Here is a 23,248-nt window from a genome sequence, read left to right as displayed (position 1 = left end):
TGTAATCCCAGCACTCGGGAGGCTGAGGCAGGAGGATCATTGTGAGTTCAAGACCAGCCTGGGCTACAAAGTGAGCTCAAGGTCAGCCTGAACTGCATAGCGAGACCCTGTCTCAAAAAGACAAAAAAAAAAAAAAAAAAGCCAGAAGTACGGAAGGGATGCTGAGTGGAAGTCTCCCCAGATCCAGAGGTGGAAGCTCTCTGAAGAGTCCAAGTCCCAACCAGTATTGTTTGATGCTCCTTCCAAATACAGCGTCTCCTCAAAAGGTGATGTTGTAGATTAAGGAGAGATGTTCTTCACAGCAGGCTCCCAGGCCCTCTGGAGAGGCCCTCCTGCATCTAGGCCTCCTCCTGGTAATTGCAGCACAACCTGCAGGTCCTGGCTGTACTGCCTCCCTCTCTGATGCCCAGGAGGCTGGAGTAGTCAGGGAGGCAAGGGATTCTCAAAGGCCTGCAAGGATTGAACTCTTTGATTGTAACAGGTTGGAGGGGTGTAATTGACATGACAACAGGAAAGATAGTGGAGAAAGGAAAGAGATGGGGTAGGGCACTGTAAGACTTCTATTTCAATGAAAAAAGCAAATAGGCGGGCTTTTGAGAGGGAAAGTAGAGCGCAGCAGTCAGGCAGAACAACTGGGAATTTCTGAGTCCTGCGTATGCATTTGCTGTCAGCAGGATAATACTAGAGATAAACATCCTTCTTTTAATTCTCGAACACTTAGAAAGTTGACAAATACAATTGGTTTAATCCTTTCAGTCCTGGTTCTGTTTGGAAAACTTCTCTTGGGACCTATTTTGTATACATGGCAAACTTCTCTGGGACCTGTCATTGTATGCATGTGCTAGAGCAGGATTATCTGCTGGGGTCCATGAGTTGAGCCAGTGTGTCTTAAGAGTGAAAAGAAAGATTTTTCTTTTTATTTATCTTGCTACTTACTGTGTAAAAGGAAGGCAATATACAGACCTGAGATGCTGATGGGCAGTCTGTGGGAAATGTCTCATTCAGCCACAAGTTCCTTAAACGATGACTTGGGGCTCTCTAATTGAATTTTAGAGTGATCACATGAAAGAAACAAATTTTGAGTCAGTTTATGCTCTAACGAAAAATTAGAGTTTCATTTAATTCAGTAGAAGCTTTGCCATTGTCAGTGGAAACCTCTATATTTCAGAGCCTCCACACATAAAAATGGGGCAAACATCATATCATGTGGGTGTTTGGATTCAATGAAACACAGCAAGCCCCATAAGCAATCACCAAACAGTATACGTGGCAATCATACGGGATCTCCAGGGAGCTAGACATGGGGAAATATAGGGAAGGAAATGAAGCAAGTTTCTTGGAATAAGCTTGACTTATTGGAAGTTTTTAATATTTCACACTAGTGAATTAGAGGTCAAGTCTAAAGTGAGAAGGGATAAAAGTAACCAGAAACAATGACAAAAGATTTTCCAGAGAGTCAGTCACCAAATTTACTGAAGTAAGAAAAGACTGACAAGTAAGTTAATTATGGCTTTTATTTATACCCCACAAATTCTGTCCCCAAGAGAGTTTTTATTTCCAAATGGCCATTTTGCTTTATGTGTTAGTCTTTATGACTATTTCCTTCATGTCCAGATGGGGCGAGCTGCTCAGATTTGTCCAAATAAATTATTCTTATTAGAGATATATTAGAATACATGTTAAATTCTATGTTAGGAATCTGCTACCGGCAACTAATAGAAATTTTCAAGTGGAATTATTTGTATTTAAAAAATATTTTTGGAATGAAGTTGTATTATTTAACATTTTTTTAACCATAGAATTTTCCAAATATAAGCTCAAATAGAACAACACAAAGAGTCGTCCTAGTTTCAACAATTACCAATTCGTGGCTCTTCTTCTCACTTCTGTGTCACTTTATTTACCTCCCCACAGGATTTGAGGTAATCTCAGACGTCAGACTATTTCAGCCATGAGTATTTCATATGCATCTGAAAAAGACAAGGACTCCTAAAAACCTTTGAACATAAAAACTAAAATTGAGAATACCCAATATCCAGGCAGTCTTCAAATCTTGAATTATCTTATGAATACGTTTTCTTTGTTTAGCCCAGATCTCAATGAATCCACACATTGTGCTTGATTATGGATAGACTTTTCACCTAAGTTTTAAATTTGGAATAATTATACACTCACAAAAACTTGCAAGTGATACTGGAGAGGTCCTGCATGGCTGTCACCCATCTTTCCCCAGTGATAATATTGTAACTGGAGTGTGTTATGAAAACCAATTAATATGGATACAAAACAATGAACTGGATTATAGACGTTATTCAGAGCTTACCAGTTTGTGCATACATTTTCAGTTTTGTATGTCTGTGTGTATAATTCTGTAGCACTTTTCCTCACATATTCCAGTCTTCACTCCAAGCAAGGTACAGAACTTGGTGATCACCGGGGAATTGTCTCTTGTCATTCACCCCTGCTTCCTCTTCCTGAACCCCTGGAAACCACTGATCTGTTCTACATCCCTGTAATTTTATTTTTAGCAAATGCTATATAAACAGAATCATAAAATATGATATCTCTGCATTTCTATTGCTTTTAAAAATATTTTCATGTGAGCAGACAATATGGAAATAACAAGTTTTGAAAATAAAATGCCTCCCTACCAACTATAAGCCAACTAAATTTTATTCATTCACTATATTTTTGAGAATCTAAGATGCGCTCATGGCTCAATGGTAGATAAAACTATGTGTTTTTTTGGGATAGTGTCTGTGCCGTGTGTTTTGTTTGGGAAACTTGTCACAGTAGTATCTACAAGTCATAAAACCATTAGTTCTGTCAGGAAGAGGATGTTAGGTTTGGCCTAGTTTTTTGGTCTTTGCTGCCTTTTCTTCCCATGTCTGGGTTTTTCTGACTCCACCCAGATGATCAGCCTGTTTCAGTTCATTCAGGTTTTCCAAAAGTACAGCATCATCGGTAGCTTATACACAACAGGAATTTTATTTCTCACACTTCTGGAAGCTTCAGGGCCAAGATCTAGACATCAACAGATTCAGTCTCTGGTAACAGTCAGCTTTGAGATCATCGTTGATATCTTCTTACAATGTCTTCATGTGGTGAAAGGGACTACCTAGACTTCTGCAGCTCAGCTATAAGGATGCTAATTCAATCATAAACACTACCACCATGCTCTAATTACTCCCCCAAACCCCACCTCCTAATGCCATCACATTAGGGGATAGGAGTTCAGCATATGAATTTTAGGGAGATACAAGATTGGATCCATCGCAAACCTATCCCTGGTCTCAGATCCAACCAGGTCTCACTTGAAACACAGGTGATTTCATTCAGGCTGAGAGCCTCACCAATAACAAGACCATCCCTTGTTTGGCTCCCACTTGGACTTTATGCTCCAGTTCTAATTTTTTCATGTATGTGTCTTAGAATGTTGAGTTTCATACACGCATATACTGTATCTTAATCACACCCTCCCCATGACCTCCCTTACTCTCCTCCTCATCCCTTTTCCTCGCCCAAGTCTCCCTCCCACTTTCGTGTTATCCTTCCCTCCCGTAGATTCCACACATGAGAGAAAACACATGATAGTTGTAATCAGAGCATGGCTGACTTTGCTTAACATGACATTTTCCAGTTCCATCCAGTTTTCCTATGTATGATGTAATTTCATTCTTCTTTACGGCTGAACACTCCACTATGTATGTATACACCCCATTTGCTTTATCCATGCATCAGTTGACAGTCTGGGCTGATTCCATGGCTTGGCTACCATGAATTGAGCTACCATACACATGGGCGTGCAGCTACCTCTATGGTGATCTGACTCTAATTCCTTTGCATGTGTGCTGACGAGAGAAGGTGTGCCTGGATGCTATGGTAGTTATTACTGTGCTGTTCTTGTCTCTAAGTGTCCTCTGAGTGCTCACCCTGTGCTTTGTTCTGTGAAGAAGTTTCTAGATCTTGGCCACGATATAGTTGTTTTCTTTGGGGTCAAGTCCCTCTGGTGTTGTGCTCCTGAGTTTCTTCATCAACCTAGGGTTCAGATGCCAATCAAGTCTGATGACTGCAGAGGCTGTACCGATCCCTGCCAGCCTGTGTATCTTCTCCTTGCTTAATCCCGAATTTCTCATCCCCATTCTCCAGCCTAAGAACAGGCTCTCCGCTCTCCCACCCCGCTCCCACCTGGTTGATAACCTCTTTGCTACTACAGTTTCCTTTGCATTCAATTCTTCCTGACAGATTGGACGTGAATCATGTGTAAGTCTAGCTGACTCTCTCCTTGACCTTGGGAGGATCGAGTTTCCAGTTTTTGGTTTTCTGGCCTGGTTTGTATCACAAGACTGGGTCATAGTGTGCTTGCTCCAAAGCTTCAGTAAGTTTATTTCATGAGCTTCACTGATAACAGAAGGGAACTGAGTTAGATCAGTCCCTTCCTGACTAAAAGGGATATTAGTGGCAGGAATATGGCCTGGTGGGGTTAAAACTATCTGGGGGACAAAAGATGGGTTGTGGCCTTAATTTTATCATCAACTCCTTGGTGACTTGGAAGAAACCCTCCTTTTGGAGCTTTGGTCTGTAGAGTAAGGAGACTGGTTTCAGGAAAGCCCCTAAGCTTTCCTCTGGCTTTGGTAGCCTAAACTGTTAAGGCCTAAATGTAAACCTGCTAGTAGTTTCCAAACCCTCTCTATCACCATGGACCAATCTGTGAGTATCTTTTTGTAAGCCCACAGATTAGTGGGCTTCATTTTGGTATATCTGCACACGCATAGATCACTCTTTGATCGTTATCCCCACCGTTACTCTCTCTCTCTGCCCTCCTTCCTCTTCTGCTCTTCTTTTCTGCTTTCTTGTTAGATGTCTTCCTTCTTCCTTCTTCCTCTCCATTTGCCCTCCTCTCTCCTCCATGAGAGGAAACACGCAGTGTTTGACTGACTTCACTTCAACGATGGTCACCAACTCCATCCACTTCCCTGCAATGACATGACTTCATTGTTCTTTATGGCTGACTAATAATTCATATGTTCAACCCTGGTACGTGAGGTTTCAGAACTGTTGACCCACACTGCCATGAGAAACAGCTTCGTCAATTAGAGTATAGCACCACGCTTCTGAATAGTTCTATTATATATATTTTGATGTCAGCATTGTTTTCAAATGTCATTTTAGCCCATGCTAGACATCTAGTGGCTGTTTTTGATTTTCAAATATCATTTCCTTTCTCCATCCATCCGTCTTTGGGTACCTAGGCAGTTTCCATAGCTTCACCATTGTGAATGATGCTGCAATTCCATGGCCTGGCTAATATCTCTACAGGATGCTGAACTTAATTCTCTTGGGAATATAGCAGGCATAAAAGACCTAGATTAAATGGTAGGTTTATTTTTAGTTGTTTTGAGGCACTCCCATACTGCTTTCTGTTTTTGCCAGATTACCGAGAATTTACATTTTTTCCACTATAGTCAGAATCATAAAAAATGCAGATATAACATATTATCTCCCTTTAAAACCTTTCAGTGCTCAGATCCCTAACATTTGCCCCACCACTGACTTCAATCTAAATTTATAACATGACTTATCTTCCTCATCTCATTTTAAGCCACTCCAAAGCTTCACGATCTGTGGCTCAGTCGTGTTGAAATTGTTTCAGTTCCCAGTTGATGGCTTGCCTATTGTAACTCATTGCTTCAGGTCCCTGTCTTTCCTGTGTGGTCCTGCCTTCACGGCTTTGTTTTCCATGTTTACTGCACATGGCCGAAGCAGTATTTAATTAAGGATGAGTGGGTTGCATGAATCAGGGCTACTCATTCATTTATATTTTAATTCATTCGTCTTCCAACAAATGATGGTGATTTCACTGAAAGAAACACAAGCCCAATTCTACTAGATTAAATTTTTAAAAAGTGGCGAGTATATTTGGAATGTAATAGAAGTCCATAGATTCATGGACTCTTGGATAGGAATGAGATGATTCAGAAATTCCAACATGCTTGCCACTTCATCTTTCTTGTGCTTCTTGCACTTCTCTCCTTGTTCTTATATGCATGGTGCCTTTCTCCTCCTTCAGCTCCTGCAGGATTCACTTGCCTTCCCTTCCATCCCTTGAAAGGCAAAGAACATCTATATGAACTGGGAAAATATCTTAGCCAACTGTTCCTTAGACTTATATGTCTGTTCCTTAACTTTATATGTCTAGAACGTATAAAGAAGTAAAAAAAAAAAAAACATGCCTCCAAAATTCAAGGACCCAACCCAAAAATGGACATCTAAGGTGAATACATACTTTTCAGATGAAGAAATACAAATGGCAGATAAATATATGAAACAATGTTACAGCATCATTGGTCATTCAAAAAATGCAAATTAAAACAGCACTGAGATTCCATCTTACTCCAGGAAGAATGGTTAAGCTCAAGAAATCAACCAATAACAAATGCTGGAGTGGCTGTAGGGAAAAAGGAACTCTTCTCCACTGTTGGTGGGAGTGTAGGCTGGTGCAACCACTGTGGAAATCAGCATAGGATTCCTCAAAAAGCTAGGATTAGAGGTCCCATTTGACCCAGCTGTTCCACTTCTGGGCATTTTCCCAGAAGAATTCAAAACATCTTACCGCAATGATATATGTGCACCCATGTTTATAGCAGCACAATTGGTAATAGCCAAATCTTGAAAACAACCCAAATGCCCTTCAATCAAGGAATAGATAAAAAAAGTTGTGGTTTTTTTCTACAATAGAGTACTACTCAGCTATAAAAAAGATTACAGTGAGGCTTTTATAAGTAAATGGACGCGACTTGCGACCATACTTGTAAGTGAAATAAATCAGACTCACATGTGTAAATACCATATTGTCTCCCTAGTGTAAGAAAATGAAAGAGCAATTACAATCCAAAATCTACAGTAAGTATTGTGTAAGGTAAGAAACTGCTCAAAGAGGAAAAGTAACTGGGTTAGGACAGAGGAGGAAAGAAGGAAGGGAAAAGGAAAAAGTCATAAATTTGTATACATAAGATAGCTAAGATGACTATACTGCTAACTGTGTTAATTCTTGGAAAAGAACAGTTAATAGTCATACGATTAGATCAATTTTGCATGTATTTATCTGGTAATCTAAGCAACCCTTTTGAAGGTAACAATATGCAACATTACAACCATTGTTAAATTCCTATTATCTTTTTTTTGAAAACCTATAGTGTTAATTGTTTGGAGTTTGATGTTGTTATTTGTCTCTTTTGCTTTTTGTTTTTATTTTCTGTGTCTTTTTGCTCTTAAATAAATAAAAAATATTTTAAAAAAAGAAAAAAAAAGGAAAGGCAAAGAACTTCTCTTTAACCTGTAGATGATGAAACCATAGGGTAGATTCTTTCCACCCGGCTTGAGTCAAAATGTCGACAATGAAGAGGCTCTTAGGACAGCAAGATGTCCTGTGGGTGAGTGTCCAAGGCAGTGCCCACCCCTTGGACTGGCCTGGAGGAGAGAGAGCTACCACAGACACAACCTGTCACACAGGCAGGAGTGCAGGCTCTGAAGTTGAATTCTAGATTCAGAACCCAGCTCTAACTCTCACTGAGTGAATTTAGCAAGTCATGTAATTTTTCTGTGTTCTTTAGAATGGACACAGTAGTACTTACAGTAGTAATTACAGATTATTGTGAGAATTAAATAGGTCAATCTATATAAAACATAATAATTGCTGAGTGCATGGTAAATGCTATGCTAGCATTTGTGGGATAAAAATAAACAACAAAATAATCCAATTGAGTTGCATCTTCCCAAGAAATAGCCACTTTCTTCATATTTAATAAGAATCTTCTAGGCACAAGGTACAGTTATTAGTGATTGAGATACACTAGGGATAATATGGACAAAATTTTACCCTTTACTATATTTCACGGAGCTACAGACAATACAGAAGGGATAGATTTGAGGAATCTGCCTCTTAAATTAGGAATTATGGGCTGGAGACCTGCTGTGACATTTGCGGTTTTTAGCTCATGCGAATGTAGCCTAATTAATGAGAAGTTATTGCTTGGCCAGGTAAAAAACTGCCAGAGTTGGGAGTGTTATCAGGTATGGCACAGTGAACTGGGCTCCCTGATGTCAGCCTCCAGCAGGGGAGAAAACTCAACTATGCATTAAAGAATGAATTATTCTTCAAGCAAAGCTTTGTTTTTTTTTCTTTTTGGTTTCCCTGGGCATGTGGGTGAGAGTGAGTTGGGGCTGGGAAATATGAGATTGTGAGTTTTTAGCTAAAACTGGCAAAGGACAGTTGTTCTGTCAGTTGGGAGCCAAATGGAAAGGGACTTCATCTACCCACAAAGGACATTATTTTCTTGAACAATGTGACAAGACATAGCAATAATATATGCATACTATAGTAGTGTATAGTAGTGTACTTGTATAAATGTATAAAGTACTATACATACTATAGTAGTGTATGGTAGTGTACTTGTATAAATGTATAAAGTAGCAATGTATATTGAATCTTTTTTATAATAAGCCTGGTTTTCAGTATTTCTTTCTGAATCATTTTAATTATCAAAATACCACAACAATTATGCTATTTTTGTTAACTGGAATTGGCTAACTATGTCCTTCAGAATTAAGATGAAAAATTTTCCAACAGGTCTTTTATCACATGTCATGTCTTGATTTTCATTTTGTGGTTAGGGTTAGGCGATAGATATTAGGGAGAGTGTAAAGATTAGGTTTACGGTTAGGTTTAATTTTATGATTAGGTTTAGGTTTAGGCTTAGGGTTAGGTGTAGGGTTAGGGTTACATTTAGTGTTAGTTTTTTTTATTTTAAAAACAAAAAAAGAAGAAAAATGATGATACAGAATTTCAAAAACAAAGTGACAGGAGATGAACACTGGTTAATATATTGCTTATTGTTATCTTCAAGGCAGTATGAGAGAAAATAGCCATTAAATATACTGTACGTACATATTCTTGATGTTTGGTCAGAATTGTTCCCCAGTGATGGTATTCCTCTACCAATCTCTTACAGGGTTAGGGAAACGGTTTGTGGGCACGAAGTGAAATCTTTCATTCTCCAGTGAGAAAAGTGTCTGCATGTGTAATTCACTCCTGTATCTCTGCTGCCTGAAAATGACAATGACTACTTTCATTGAGTGCACAGTACGTGTGGGACATCTTGTAAACATTTCTTATGTGTTATTTTACTTGACTCCCCCTCCCCAAAGCTTTATAAATACATTTGCTTTTTTCTTCCATCTCCTAGGGGAGGAATCTTCGACTTACATATGGTGTGACCTCTTCCAAATTGTCCGCCTGTAAGTGACAGAGTCAGACTGGAACTCAGGAGCTCTGGGTAAGAACTTGAGTTTGCATTGTTGCTAGATGACCTGGAAAACATACAGAGGATCAATCTTTGTTAAATAAATAGATTGGAGAATGGAATGAAAATAAAGGGCTCATGCAAGACTTGGATTTTTCACTGTGGTATCCAGGTTTCCGGACTCTCACTTGCTGAACTACCTGGGACAGAGCTCCAGGTTCAGAAAGGAAACCCAACGTCCAGTATGGGTTTGAAAAGTTTAAACAGCAAGAATCCTTCACCTGCTCTAACAAGCCTGTAGGGAAGCCTGTAGTGGGTCTAGAGTCTGGGATGGATGATCACCATGCGTGCCTGTGTCTTATAGTCACTATCTCATTCATTCCGACATAAATCTAGGGGATAGAAATGATGAAGAAATTCTTTGCCTTACAGAGCTGGGGCATGGTTAGGACACCAGGCTACACGGAGTGGGGCAGATCTGGCCCTTGTTTCCCAGCAGAATGTGAACTTTGTCTTGAACTAACACTGCGCTCGATTTGTCTTCTATTTATTATCTTCCTTTGCTTTTTATGTAACTACCTTAGGATATCTTGTTTTCCTAACTGAGTGTGCTTCTTGAGACCAGGGCTGGTCTCTATTTCATCTTTGAAGAGTAATGGAATAAGGTCAATTAATTGATGTATGTAAAAGTATTTAAAATAAAAATTTTATTTGAGCACGATCATAAACATAGAGAATCTAATAGAGATATTGTATAGAGATCCCATACACCCCACAGAGTTTCCTCTGCTGTTGCCACCACATTATTGTGGTTTATTGGTTATAACTCATGAATCGATGTTGACATGTTATTGCTAATTAAACTCCACAATTTATTTAGGCTTCAGCAGTATTATTTTCTAATGTTCCTTTTTCTCTTCCAGTATCCTTTCTTTAGAGAATTCTGTGTAGTCATTATGTCTCCTTAGGTTCATCTTGCATGTGACAGTTTCTGAGCCTTTTCTTGATGTGATGACCTTACACATGTTCAAGAGTATAGGTCAGGTGTTTCACAGAATATTGCCCAATTTCAGTTTGGCCTCTGTTTTTGTCATGGTTGCACTGGAGCTATGGGTTTTGAAGAGAAAGGCTAAGATCAGACATACCCTTCTCAATACACTCTATCAAGTATGTATGCTATTAACCCCACATCACTGGTAGTCCTGATCACTAGCAGAGGTAGGATTTGCAAAGGGTTTCACTACCCCTCCCCCCACATTGTGATCTTTCTAAGTCATTAATCATCACTGACACTTATGGGTGGGAAGTTATGGTTTACTCTGAGAGGGGAGCTTCTACAAAAATTGTTTGGCAATCTATATGGGGAATTTTACTATTCTCTTCCACTCATTTATTCAGTCAGTCATTCTTCACTTGAGTCAGTGTGAATTTATGGATATTTCTGTTGTATTTTGAATTATTTATTCAATGTGAGATTATTGATTATTTTACTCTAATTATTCCAGTTTTGGCTATTGGGAGGTGTTTCTGTTGGCATCCATGACTTTTATACCTACTTAGATGGCTTTGAGTTTTGAGAACTTTCTTGCTTTCTGGTACCATAAGACACTTTAGGCTCATTTTGTATTTTCCTTGCTGTAGCCCTGGAATCAGCTATTTCTCCAAGGAGCGCTGGTTGTTTTGTTGGATAATGTGTTTAAAAACTAAAATCTTTTAGGTCATCTTAGAGACTTGGAGGAATTATACCTGTATATACAAACCTGTGTATGGACATATCTACACTTATTTTCAGGTATGACCATCACCTTTACTGGCTGTGTTAGGTAGAGCATGAGTTTCTGATGATATTCCTAACTCTGTACCACGTGATTCATTCTAATTTTTCCTCTCTCCTTATCTGTAATAGTGAGAAACTTGGCTCCACCACCAATTACTTATTTGCTCAATTCTCATATGCAAGGTTTCAGAACTATTATTTTATTTTTCAGAACAGAGCAATTTAAGTAACATAGTGTTTCACCACAAGACAGCCCGACATAACAGTAGCTACCACAGTGTCTCTTTCCTTGAAATATTTGAGTATACCGTCATACACTATAGTATCAAACATAACAAGACAATATAAAACCATTCAAGAGAATGAAAGTATTACAGGGTATTCAGAACCAATTAACAGAAAATGAACAATGATTACTCTATTATCTCCTTGTACATAAAAATTTGTTTATATTATCACATATAATAAAATCCAATAAGATACAACATGATAAAATCGATGGAGACAGAACAAAGGCTTGATAGGACTTCAAAACAAGGTAATATTATATCAGCACTAGCTATTATAATGTCTTGTTTTCTTCAAAATAGCTGTTCATACAATCACAGACAATAAAATCAAACACACCAGAATAAAACCATTCTAACTAATGAATGAAAACATTATAAGGTTTCAAAGCAATAAAATGGGGAATCATGATTACCACATACTTTTATGTATTTTTACCATTTCTTACACTAGGGAAACTATTCGGTATTTATACATGTGAGTTTGATTTATTTCACTTATGAGTATGGTCTCAAGCTGCATCCATTTATTTATAAATATGTCAATGTGATCATTCTTTATAGTTGAGTAATACTCCTTGTATAAAAATACCACAATTTTTTTTATCCATTCCACAGTTGATGGACACTTAGGTTGTTTCCAAGATCTGGCTATTACAAATTGTGCTGCTGTAAATATGGGTGCACATATATCACTGTGGTATGATGTTTTCAGTTCTTCTGGGAATATGCCTAGAAGTGGAATAGCTGGAACAAATGAGACTTCCAATCCCAGCTTTCTGAGAAATCTCCAGACTGACCTCCACAATGGTTGTACCAGTCTACACTCCCACCAACAGTGCAGGAGAGTTCCTTTTTCCCCACAGCCTCTCCAGCATTTGTTGTTGGTAGTTTTCTTGATCCTGGCCATTTTTTCAGGAGTGAGATGAAATCTCAGTGCGATTTTAATTTGCATTTCTCTAATGAGTAATAATGCTGAACATTTTTTCATGTATTTATTTCCCATTTGTATTTCTTCCTCTGAGAACCGTGTATTCATTTCAGATACCCATTTTTGGATTGGATCTTTGAATTTTGGGGGGTCTGATTTTTAAAAATTCTTTATGTATTTTAGACAGAAGACCTTTGTCTGAGGGACAGTTCACTAAGATTTTTTCTCAGTTTGTGGGTTTTCTTTTCACTGTGCTGGAGATTTCTTTTGATGTGCAGAAACTTTTTAGTAAGACGTGATCCCAGTTATTGATTCTGGGAAGTATTTCCCGTGTGGTTTGAGTCCTGTTCATGAATTCTCTACCTACCCTTATGTCTTCAAGGTTTTTATCCCATTTGTCTTCCAATAGATTTAGTGTTTCTGTTTTAATATTCAGATCTTTGATCCATTTAGATTTTAATTTAGTACATGGTGATAGGCATGGGTCTAGTTTTAGTTTTCAGCATATGGTGAGCCAGTTTTTCCAACACCAATTATTAAAGAGACTGTCATTCTTCCAGTGAACATGTTTGGCCCCTTTATAAAAGTTAAGGTGGTTGAGTGTGTTTGTAGTTGTGATTGTATCTTCTAATCTATTCCATTGATGTTCGGCTTTGTTTTTATTCTAGTACCATGTTGATTTTACTACTGTTGCTTTGTAGTATAACTTCAAGTCAGAGATTGTGATGCCTCCTGCCTTGCCTTTGCTGCTTAGAACTGTCTTTGCTATTCTAGGTCTCTTCTGGTTCAAGATGAATTTTAGGAGGGATTTCTCTAGATCTATGAGGTATGTTGATGATATTTTTATTGAAATTGCATTGAATCTGAATAACAGTTTTGGGAGATTGGCCATTTTCACAATATTTATTCTCCCTATTCATGAGCAAGGGATGTCTTTTCATTTTCTGAGATCTTCTTCAATTTCTTTTTTCAGTGTATTAAAATTTTCCCTATATAGATCTTTTACTTCTTTCGTGAGAATAATTCCGAAGTATTTCACTTTTTTGGATGCTAGTGTGAAGTGTGTAGCTTCTCTTATTTCTCTCTCTGTGATTTTGTTGTTAGTGTATAGGAATGCTACTGATTTTGAGTATTGATTTTGTATTCTACTACATTGCTGAATTTATTTGTTATATCCAGGAGTCTTTCAATGGAGTTTTGGGGATCTTCTATGTAGAGTATCATGTCATCTACAAATAATGATAATTTAACTTCCTCTTTTCCTGTCTTTACCTTTTTATTTCTCTCCCTTGTCTAATTGCTCTGGCTAGTATTTCCAGTACTATAGTACTGTTAAACAGCAGTGGTGATGAGGGACATCCTTGTCTTGTGCCTGATTTTAAGGTAAAGGCCTTCAGTTTTTGGCCATTTCGTATGATACTGGCTGTTGGTTTGTCATAGATGGTCTTTATCATATTGAGGTAAAGACCATCTATTCCAATTTTCTTAAAGGTTCCTATCATGAATGAATGTTGGACCTTATCGAAGGCTTTTCTGCTTCTATAGAAATGATCATCTGACTCTTACTTTTGGCTTTATTGATATGATGGATTACATTTATTGATCTATGTATGTTGAACCATCCCTGCATGCCTGGGATGAATCCCACCTGGTCATGGTGCTTAATCTTTATTATTTGATGCATCCTATTTGCCAGTATTTTATTGGGGATTTTTGCCTCTGTGTTCATTAGGGAGATTGGCCTGTAGATCTCTTTTTTAGGGTCTTTCTCAGGTTTCGGTACTAGAGTAATATTTGCTTCCAGGAATGACTTAGGAAGGATTGCTTCCCTTTTGATTTCACTGAAGAGTTTGAGGAGTGTCAGCATTAATTAAGTCTTCTTTGTATTTCTTGTAGAATTCCGCAGTGAATCTGTCTGGGCCTGGGCTCTTCTTTGTAGGTAAGGACTTAATTACATTTTCAATTTCATTAGTAGAAATTGGGTTATTCAGCTAGATCTTCTTGACCTAGCTTTGGTACTGCATATGTTTCTAGGAATCTGTCTATTTCTTCTGTGTTATCAAACCTATGAGAGTAGAGGTTTTCGAAATAGGTGTTGATGATCTTCTGTATTTCTACAGAGTCTGTAGTGAGTTCACCTTTTTCATTCCTTATTGCATGAAGTTGAGCTTTTTCTTACCTTTCTAAAATAAGGTTGGCTAAGGGGTTATCAAGTTTATTTATTCTTTCAAAGAGCCAACTCTTTGATTCATTGATTCTTTGGACTGTTTTCTTAGTCTCTAATGCATTAATTTCTGCTTTGAGTTTTATAATTTCCTCCCTTCTTTTGGCTTTGGGCTTGACTTGCTCTTCTTTTTCTAAATGTTTGAGGTGTAGCATCAGGTTATTTATTTGTATTCACTCTGTTTTCCTGATGTGGGAACTCAGTGCAATAAATTTTCCTCTGAGGACAGCTTTCATTGCATCCCACAGATTCTGGTAAGTCATATTTGTATTTTCATTTGTTGTAGGTATTGTTTAATTTCTTCTTTAATTTCCCCTGTGACTCACTGATTGCTCAAGAGTGTGTTATTCAATTTCCATGTGTTTGTGGAATTTTTGCAGTTTCTTTTATCATTAATTTCTAGTTTCATGGTGCTATGATCTGATAACATGGTATAATTTCAACTGTTTTGCATTTATTTAAATATGTTCTGTGGGCTAGTATATGATCTATTTTAGAGAATGTCTCATGTACTGCTGAGAAGAATGTGTATTCTGATGTTGTAGGATGGACCACTCTGTATATGTCTATCAAGTCCATATGTTCACAGGTGTGATTCAGTTATGTTATTTCTTTGCTGATTTTCTGTCTGGTTGATCTTTCCCTTGGTGTCAGTAGTGTGTTAAGGTCTCCTGTTATAATTGTGTTATTGCTAATTTGATTTTTCATCTCTATTAATACTTGCTTTGTATAACTGGGTGCTCTGGAATTGGGTGCATATATATTTAAGATTGTTATCTCTTCCTCTTGAAGTTTTCCCCTAACCAGTATGTAATGACCTTGTTTACCTCTTATGATCATTCTTGGTTTGAAGTTAACACTGTCTGCAAACAGAATAGTTGCCCCTGCTTTTTTGGAGTTCCTGTTACATGAAGTACTGTTTTCCATCCTTTGACTTTCAGTCTGTAAGTATCCTTTTGGGTTAGATGGGTTTCTTGCAGACAGCATGTGGTTGGATGTTGTTTCTTGACCCATTCTGCTAGTCTGTTTCTTTTAATTGTTGAATTGAGACCATTTACATTAATGGTTATAACTGTTATATACTGGTTTATTGTTGACATGTTGTCTTTCTGCTGCTGCATCTTTATCTCTCCATTGTTTTGCTTAGTGGTTTTTTTCGTAAGTGTGTCTAAACTGTCTTTCAGTATTGTTTCCAGGTTTGGCTTGGTGATCATAAAGTTCTTCAGCTGTTCTTTATCATGGAAGTATCTTATTTCTCCATCAATTTTGAAGGACAGTTTTTCAGGGTACATCAGTCTAGGTTGGAAATCATTTTCCTTTAGTATCTGAAATACTTCACTGCATGCTCTTCTTGACCTTATTGTTTGTGCTGAGAAGTCTGCTGTGATCCTGATAGGTTTTCCTTTGTAGGTGACCTGTTTTTTTCTCTCTGATATTGTTTAATATTCTATTCTTATGTTGGATTTCTGGGATAGTGATTATTATATGTCTGGGTGTAGTTTTATTTTGGTTATGGGTATTTGGAGTTCCATATGCTTCACTGATCCTGATGTCATTTTCCATTCTCATATTTGGGAAATTTCCAGCTATTACTTCCCTAAATATCCTCTTGATATCCTTTGTGTTGTCCCCTTCTTTTTCATTTATTCCTATCAATCTTATGTTGTTTTTCTTTGCATCATCTTGCAGCTGTTGAATTATTATTTCCTGATTCCTTGTTATTTTTAAAATGTCTTTCCTTTCCTGTTCACTAGCTGCAATCTTGTCTTTGAGGTCTGAAATTCTATCTTCACTGTTTTTGAGGCAGTTTTGACAACTTTCAGTGGAATTTTTGATTTCCTGTATAGCTCTTTGAATCTGCTTCATGTATTCTGTTTGTTTCTTATATTGTTGATCCAGGGATTCTATATTTTTATTTTGTTCCTCTAATTTTTAACTGTGTCATCTTTAGATATGTTCAGCATCTCTTTTATTTCTTTTACCATTTCTTCTTTTTACCTGGGAGATTATTTCTAGTTTGAATTCCTTTAAAGCTTCCTGGAGTTGCTTCTGTATTTCAGTTGCTATTATTTCAGTTATTTCAGGTGTACGGCATATATTTTCTTCTATGTACATAGTTCCTAAGGTTCTTGGGGTGGGCTGGAGTTTTGAGATTGCATTTTGGTCTTTTGTTTTGTTATTTTCCTGTATTTCTGTGTTTCAAGTGTTGTTCCAAGGCTTCCCCTGGGCCTGTTGGAAATCATCTTCTATGCCATCAGCTCCTGGGACTCTGGCAGCCCAGTTCCCCAGATTGAGAGAGGGTCATGGCGGGTGGAGCAGGCAGGCCCAAGACCTGTGGAGCTGCTCGAGTGTGGCAGGAAGTTGGGAAGCTCCCAGGCCAGAGGGGGCAATGATCCTAAACTCCCGGGGCTCGGGATGGTGTGTGGACACTCACCTCCATCCGCTCACTTCCCAGGATTGAGAGGGGGTCCAAGGTTTCAGAATTATTAACTCACACTTCCATGAGAAACAACTTCACATCACTTCTTGGCCTTTTGGCTATGATCATGTAGAAAAACAACTTCACCAACTAGAGTGCTTATGAATATTTCCACTATATGTATTTTAATGTCAATAGTTTTCCCCACAAGAGTTATTCTACCAGTGCTCAATATCTAGTGGCTCATCTTGATATTGCAGTATTGGGTATTAAACCATGGGCCTCATATATGCTTGGAAAGGGCTCTACCATTGAGCTATACCTCTTGTCTTTCTTAATAGTATTGTTTCAAGTGAGTATGCTTAATGCCAGTTAACTGTACTCTTTAAACTAGTTAATATGGTAAATGTTATATAATATGTACTTTACCACAATAAAAAAATACTGTTTTGCCTTCCTTCAGATATCCCAATAAATTCATTTCTAATCTAGGCTGATTATTGAAATCAAGGTTGTTATAGTATGAACTAAGAATCTGTATTTTTAACAAATTCCCAGGTGACTGGGAGACTATGACTATATTAATGGATTTTTTTTTCTTGTAAGAAAATTAACAATGCAACTGGCAAATGTTGAGATCTGGGATTTGCAGCTGCACTGGCAACTTCAGATGCAAGGGTTCTCTGGGACCTGCCGGTAGTGCTGGTTGTCCCATTTGGATGATGAGTGGATGTGTGGCCTTTTCTACAAGCTGACCTCTAGACCTGTACCCACCCCTGCTCCTCCTCATCATCCTAGCCTTCTGCAGGCCTCGCTCCTCAACTTCAGCTTTGCTCTGCCTGGACATCTTCCTCACAGACTCTGCTGAGTTACAAAAACTTCAGAGCTCTGCCTCTTGTCTCTTTGGCATGATCTGAGCATGTCAGAGTCACCACATGAAAGAAAACTGCTTGCTTCTCAGAGGAGGTTGCCAATTGGAGAACCAAGCATCACCCTCTCAAGCCCATAATAAAAGTACCATTAAAGTCCTTTATTAGATTTGCCAGTCTGTGGAGCAGGCTTGCCTGGGACCAAGGACAGTTGAAGGAGTCGGCATCATGGGTCCTCAACCTGTGGCCTGAGGCTGTATTTTCTAACACTTTGGAGGACAGTAGCTTGCCTGGCAGTGAGCAGGGCTTTCATTCCAAAGCCTGACCCTACCTGTGTAATTAGAGGCTCTGGCTAGACCCTATCTCATGGCTGAGTCACCAGAAAGAGTTGTTACCAAATCCTGGGAAACCTTGAAGCTGTCTGATAATTCTTTTATGGTGGTAAGAATTTATGGTTGCAAGGAAACTCATATGGATATCCAGCAGCTACCTGAGTAATTTCATGTCCTTTCCATCACTTCAGCTATAAAATTCAAATAGGAAATAAGACGACTTCAGTTTTGTGTGTGAACTGGTGAATTATTTCTGCTTTATGTGCTGCTTTGCACTTTTGAGTAGAGTAGGTGAAGAAAAGACTATAATCTAAACAGTTGATACTTCACAGATGTGAGGGTGGGTGAGGAAAATGATGGACAAATCTGTGTATTCTTTCCAAAAACCAAGACAGCCACCAAGGATAATAATTTTATTTCCATTCGACACTCTCAATACTTTGTTTTCTCTTCCTCTTCCTTCTGCCTCTTCTTCTTCTCCTCCTCCTCCTGTTCTCCTCCTCCTCCTCCTCTCCTCCTCCTCCTCCTCCTCCTCCTCCTCCTTCTCCTCCTCTTCTTCTTTTGGCACATTCTGGAAAACCTTGAAGCCATCTTTAAAAGTGTTTGGATCCCACATACTAATTGCATATATTTATGGGATAAAATGATGTTTTGATTCATGTGTATGTTGTGAAATAGTCAAGTCAGGCACACCGATCACCTTAAACTCTTATTACTTCTTTGTAATAGAAACATTCAAAATCTCTTCTAGTTACTTTGAAATGTATGATACAAGAATAGGACCCCAGAAATTATTCCTGCTATGTAACTGTGACATTTTACTCACTGGCCAACCTCGCCTCCCTCCAGCTCCTATGCTGCCCAGGCTCTGACAGCCACTGGTCTACTCTCCAGTGCTATGAGGTCCACGTTTTCAGATCGCACCTGTGAGTGACAGCGTGCAGTGCTTGCGTTGCATCTTTTGATCTTTTCAGCTGCGATGCTTCTCTACTCTCCAGCACTCTGGTAATTTCTCTTCTGGACTCTGATAATAGTTTTCCCAGAAGTCTCCTCCCTCAGTTCCTCCACCTTCTATCCTCCCTTCGATTCCTGGCCAAAAGCTGCATCTGAACATCAGAACCAAACTGGCCACTCCTTTGTTTAAAAGCACTTCTTGACTCTGCACTGAATACAGACAGAACTCCCAAACTATTAAACTGTTCCTCGAACAGAATGCCATTTCCTATTACAGAAGCTTTGCTCATGCTGCTCACTCAGTGTGGAACCATATTCTCTTCCTTATGGTAAACTCCTCCCTACTGTAAGGTGGAATCTCCTCTATTAACCCCTGTGTGATCCTTTAGGTTTAGAATCTGTGACTTCCGTCTGGACTCTTTCTGCATTTTGTTTAAATATTTTTGTGATGACAGTACCTTCTGGCCGGTGGTGAATATGGGAGAACCCATTGGCCCCACCAGGTGGAAGGCAGGGCCCCAATCTTCCTACTTCACCATCTTTGAGTCCCTACCTTATTTCTTCTCCGGGGCCCAGTGCAATGGTTTGCTGGAAGAAGGTTTAGCATAAATGTTTGGTGCTGGAATGAATTTGTTGGGTGTCCTTGGACTGAAAGATTTTCAAATAGCAAGTGTGATTCTTTTGAAAAGAATTTTGGATACTCATCCCTGCCTATGGCAACACAGACTGGAGAAGGAGGAGATTTTGACTCTACTTTATCATTTCCCTCTGGAGTCAGTTTCCCAAGACTGACTGGATCTACAGCCCACATTCTCTGAATCCAAGCCGCTGAGGGCTTGGATAAGTATTGTTTGACAGCTAGTACAGAGCAGTTGTATAAGATGCCTGGCATCACACAGCAAGTCACTAACAGGAATGGACACGGCCCATGATTCTCTCCAGGCTTAAAATAACTCTCAAACACTAAACAATTATTTTTGCAAATCATATGTATTTTCTCCTCCAATGGACATTTTTGCTGTCTGTCTGACCCTCATTGTGCTTTTGGAGTTAAGTAAAAGGAAACAAACAAATAAAACCAAAAGACCAAAACGCTCTTTCTTAAGAAGTGTGCTTGACGCAGATAGTTACTTTCTCATGTAACTTTCCTCCAGCTTCCGTGCATTTGCTTCTCAGTCTTTCCTGGTCAGGCTTCATTTCTGGTACTTGTGCTCTGCCCACCTCAGAGCAAGTGCCTCCCCGAGGGCCTGCTTTTCTCACTGTTACATCTGCATCCATGGCTCAGTGTGCACACGGAGAACTTTCATGTTTCTGATCCTGGTTGAGACAATATGGTCCCTGCCATCCCAGGTCCACAGAACATCATCAATTATTTACAGTTTTTATTAATACATGTTTGCGGTGCATAATGATTACACTTAGCAAGAGTTTACACATGTACACAGCACAACTTACATTTTTACTACTTCCTCCCCTCTTCTCCCTCCATCTCTCGGTCCCCTTCTCAAAATCAATGACTTCTGGCATCCTACTTTCACTGAGGGGAGCTGGGCCAAAAATTTTTTATTTCCATTTTACAGAAGAAAATACTGAGGCTTGGAGTTGAAAGGCAGATTAAAATGGTTGAGTGAGGCAGCACAGGAGCAGAACCATGGCGTGGCCTCCTTGATCCCTGTTCAGGGCTGTGGTCATTTGCCATGACATAGGATATTGTGAAGGTTAAGCTTAACTGTCAACTTGATTGGCATGAGAGCCACTTAGGGACATAGTAAAGCACACTGTTAGGTGTGTCTGTGTAATTTAGCAGAGCAGACTCTCATGGAGGTGTGACTTTGGGGTCTATATCTGCCTCTGACCTCCTCCTCTCTGGAGCTGTTTCCCTGCTCACTGCTTCCTGGGTGCCATATCTTGAATAACTTTTTCCACTATTTTCTTCCATCATGGTGTTTCTTCCTTGGCTCCCTGAGCTTCCTTGGAGCTTCCTTGGAACCCCGAGACTGAGATCTGAAATAAACATTTCTTTCTTTAAGTTGTGGGCATCAGATATTTTATCCCAGTGTGGAGAGAGCTGACCAATAGCTACATTTACCTTTTCAAGGTCAGGCATGATCTCCACTTCTGGCCTAGAACTGTATGTCTCCAATTGGTTGACCATCCCCTCTGATAACATGAAAAGCTCTCCATATCTGTTTCCTTCTCTTCTGTTTCAATAAAATATCTCTTCTCAACATATTCTCTCACCCATGTGGAATCATTTATTAATGAGAAACTTAGCCTGTCAGCCACATCTGTTTTGTTGTTTTCTCCAAGATTTCCCAGCTGAGTTTTCAAAGAGGAGGGGGTTGAAGGATTTGTAGACATGTGTGTATATGTGTGTGATTTGTAGATATGTGTGTGTGTGTGTGAGAGAGAGAGAGAGAGAGAGAGAGAGAGAGAGAGAGAGACAGAGAGAGAGAGAGAGAGAGAGAGAGGAGAGAGAGAGAGAGAAGGAGGAAAGGAGGAAGGGAGGGAGGGGGAGAGAGAGAAGGAGGGAGAAATTATTAGCAGAGCCCACTTGCCTGGCTCTTGGTTATGCTAGGGCTTTATTAGCCATGGAAGTCAGTCTGGGTTTCAGTTTCTAGCATCTCAGGATTTATTCCAGAGGTCAGCCTTGTTCTATCCCCCAGTCTTCCATTCCTTCCCTCTCCTGATGCGGGAAGTCCGGGTGGCCTGCCCTGCTGCCAGAGTCCCTAAGGGGAAGCACTTCCTACTCCCATTTGTCCTCAGCTCCTGCAGGACCAGATTTGGATGCCACACCTGAATGGTGACTGTGTCTTCCCAGTGCCTCTTCCCCATTGCTCAGAGCCTGCAGGCAAAAGAACCGTGGCGCATCACAGCACTCCCTCAGCTCTGCGGAATGTGTTTCATCCTCAGCCGGGTGAACTGAAGGCCCGTTGCTGTCTGAAGCTCAGTTGAGCATCTCTCCTGTTCCCTTCAGCATCTCTTTACCACCTTCTCCACCCCAGGCCTGCTCCTAGCTCTGTTCATATGGGGCATCCTGATTGCTGTGTGTGTGGGTGAGGGGTACACATCACAGAAGACTCAGCTGATATGTGGATAGCTTGGACCCAGTTTGTTCAGCTAATAGGTGAGGAAATTCATACCCACCGGTGAACAGGCCACATATTCAGTAATTTCACAGAGCAGACTCTCAAGAATTCTGACCACAGTTAATTCTTTTTCCTCAGGGATATAACCAGAAAAGGGAGTGAGTATAAAAAGAACATAAGCTATAGACACTTGAGTCTTTTCGCAGAAAATTGAAACCCAATATCTCCTATTGGTAATTCTGAGACCTACCGTGCCTCTACTCATAACCTGTGTTCTCATATACGGGAAGAGGGGGAGAGAGAAGAGAACAGATGGGAGATGCTCCTCCTCTGGGTTCCATTGCTTATCTTGGCTGTTTCTGAGATCAGTCAGCCTTGACTTTCTCACCTTCCAACTAGCAGACCAAGAAGAAGGTGCAGCCTCTGCTCTAGAAGAGCTTATTGCTTTGATAAAAGACTTGTATCATCATAGAAATAGAAGTGATTGAATAACTTGAGCCAGACTTATCAATGAGCTGAGCAGACATCAGTCATGAAAATGAGGATGAGACAGACATCTGTTAGTGGGCAACTTCCCCTTCGAAATAGTGTACTTACCAAGTAGCACTCAGCACTGATGCTGAGTACCACTAATGAGCCCCTCTTTGTCCAGCTGTGTCCTTTGTCAGAAAGCAAAATACTTTAGGGAAAGTTGGGCCTAGAAGAGGATGGATGAATGACTGTGTGAGGGAAGTCAAATCCAAAGGAAAGAGGCAGATCAGAGTGGAGGAGATGGCCCGACAGGGCTGGATTGATCTATATTGGATGGGAATTGCCTTTATTCCTGTACTGTTATTAAAGTAATAAAATTCTTTTATGCCCAAATGGATCCATTCAAGACCTTAGCTCTCCATATGGGTAAAAAAGTCCATTATTGCATACCTTTTTAAAGGATGAGTTTTCTTTCAGGTTGTGATAGGAAATACAGGGAAGTCTTCTGGCCAGGAGTCTTTCTGTATTCTGAAGATGGCTAGTGGATAGGCCTGTTTCAAATTAAGTGCAATTTTCTAGCTACCAAATTTAGC

The 23,248-nt window shown here is 39.5% G+C and overlaps 1 long non-coding RNA gene across 1 annotated transcript in view; it reads left to right on the top strand.

Annotated features, from left to right (window-relative positions):
- The first annotated feature begins 3,469 nt into the window (after positions 1-3,469).
- The window catches only part of LOC106029177 (uncharacterized), an 88,569-nt gene continuing 68,790 nt past the window's right edge, over positions 3,470-23,248 (top strand). The window contains exons 1-2 of the long non-coding RNA XR_001202846.2: positions 3,470-9,142; positions 9,246-9,335. This is a non-coding gene — a long non-coding RNA (uncharacterized LOC106029177). The remainder of the gene's footprint in view (positions 9,143-9,245; positions 9,336-23,248) is intronic.

The sequence above is a fragment of the Cavia porcellus genome, unplaced genomic scaffold, assembly GCF_034190915.1.
Source record: "Cavia porcellus strain 051 isolate PalLab524CR breed Dunkin Hartley unplaced genomic scaffold, mCavPor4.1 scaffold_26, whole genome shotgun sequence".
NCBI lineage: Eukaryota > Metazoa > Chordata > Mammalia > Rodentia > Caviidae > Cavia > Cavia porcellus.
The sequence above is the reverse complement of the archived record's forward strand: the minus strand, read 5'-3'. Positions and strand labels throughout refer to the sequence as shown.